The sequence below is a fragment of the Triticum aestivum genome, chromosome 7B, assembly GCF_018294505.1.
Source record: "Triticum aestivum cultivar Chinese Spring chromosome 7B, IWGSC CS RefSeq v2.1, whole genome shotgun sequence".
In the NCBI taxonomy this organism is placed as follows: domain Eukaryota; kingdom Viridiplantae; phylum Streptophyta; class Magnoliopsida; order Poales; family Poaceae; genus Triticum; species Triticum aestivum.
The window spans coordinates 615,148,196-615,150,272 of NC_057813.1; the positions used below are offsets into that span (position 1 = coordinate 615,148,196).

General features: G+C 60.4%; 1 pseudogene; it reads left to right on the plus strand.

Moving 5' to 3' along the window:
- The first annotated feature begins 1,126 nt into the window (after positions 1-1,126).
- On the plus strand, positions 1,127-1,772 carry LOC123158277 (uncharacterized; annotated as a pseudogene).
- The last annotated feature ends 305 nt before the right edge of the window (positions 1,773-2,077 follow it).

The following is a 2,077-nucleotide window of genomic DNA, read 5'->3' on the forward strand; positions in this document are numbered from 1 at the left end:
CACTCATCTCCACAAAATCAGTGTCGTCCGCAAGGAGGTTAAGGCGCCCCATCATGGAGTCCACCCCTTCCGCCTTCTCAACAGGCTCCTTCCCCACTGCAGCATTCTGCCTCTCCCCTAACGGCATCTTGCTGGCACCAGATGACATGCCCAACACACCCTTCAGCCAGATGCAGAGCCACGGGAATAGATCCTCTCGATACAGCCAGCCCGAGGTAAGGAGCAGATAAAGGGCCACCGCCGGTCAAACGGGGCAAATTGCTGCAATAACTCACCGGAGTGGGGAGGCAGAGGATAGATCCAGCCGCTGCTCTTCGGAAGCGCGCCGCCTGGAGAGGGGATGCTTGCGCGAGCTGCTAGAGAGGGGTAGCCATGGGGAGCGATGCGACCCCCCACCCGAGCAGGAGCGGCCGGGAGCAGAACTCCGGAGGAGGCCGGCGGCAGCGGCGGCGACGGTCAGAGCAGGTTCGCTCGAAGTCGCCAGTCGCGAGAGGTATCCGACATGTAGCCAGCTGCTGTGTTCATCTTCAATCTTTATCTTTATCCCTACTAATAAAGCGGCGATAGCCTCTGGTCGTCCGTCATCGGCGTTTTTCAGAAAAGCCCTTAACTTTTTCTAAAATCAACCCGCAATCCTATTGTTCAAGTTAACCTGAACCGGTACAGGCAAAATAGAAAAAAAAACGACTGAACAATCCGCCGCGCGCCACCACCGCCGGGCCCCGTCCATCCGCCGCGCGCAGCCATCCGCCGACCCTGCCCTTCCGCGGCGCACCGCCCCAGCCGGCCCCCGCCGCCGCGCCCACCCTCAAGCAAAGGAACCGAACAAATTCCCTCCAGAGGAGAAGGAAAAGGAACAAATTTCTCCCGAGGAGAAGGGAAAGGAACGAATTTCCTCCGTAATGGGCAAGACGGAGCAAAGGAATGGGAAACGGAATGAGAAGGAATTCCAAGTGGAAAAGGAGCGAAGAAAAAAATGGAACCCAACCCATCGATCTCCCTAAGATAGAGTGGCCGTGGTTGCTGTGGCGCTCGCGATCTAGCAACTTCAGAGCAGAGGAAGAGAGGGGGCATCGGCCCAGGAGCTGCGGTCGGGGACGAGGACGAGTCCAGCAGCTACAAGGAGATGATCATGTCGCTCCTGACCAGCACGGGGCTGTTCAACATCAGCGACTTCGTGCCGGCGCGGTCGTGGCTGCGCCAAGTTGCGCCGGGTGCACCGCCAGTTCGACGGGCTCATTACGCAGCCGCTGGCGGAGCACGCGGCAACGGCCGAGGAGCGCGCCCGGGAGGAAGGCCGGCTGGACTTCGTGGACAGGCTCCGGTTGGTGGCCTGGAGTAGGCCACGGCGAGGCGGTCAACGCGAGCCGCGAGCAGAGGACGAAGCGAGGATGAGCGGCGCGGGATTGTCCGAACCTCTGGGGGATGCCGTAGGTGGCGGAGGCTGTGGGCGGGGCCGTCCGAATTGTTGTTGCCGCTCTCCCTCTCTCACTCAAAACTGGAGGTAGAAGAAGGAATAGGGTACACTGGAATTTTCACCCGGCTGAACACAGCCCCGTTTTTTACTTTCCAGAGCACCAAGGCTCTCGTACTACATCGCCTGGCCTTTATACTCAGGTAACGCAGCGGCCAAGCATACAGACCCCCACGCACGCACCACACGGCCACCACTACCGGCCACTAACTCCAGGCCGGCTAACCAGCTAACTACCAGTGCATGCATGCGCTAACAACCACACCTTGCAGCCACCAAGTTCGGCCTGGCTAGCTAGCTCCGGCTCTCACGCCTACCCAGCGACACACACGCATGCCACAAGCACACGCAACGCACGCACGCACATGAACGCATGGCTTATTTCTAACATTCTCCTCCTAAGCCATGATCTCGCCGTCGTCGAAGTTGTTGCAGCACCTGTCATTGTCGTCGTCATAGTCGTGACCCAGCCCGCGGACCCGACCTGCCGCAACGACGCCGGTCGCACCGTGCTCCATCATGACTCCGGCAACATACGCCGAGCTCCTTCTCCGCCGGCGACACACGTCTGGCGTCCCTCTGCGCCCCGCACGTCCCGCGCGC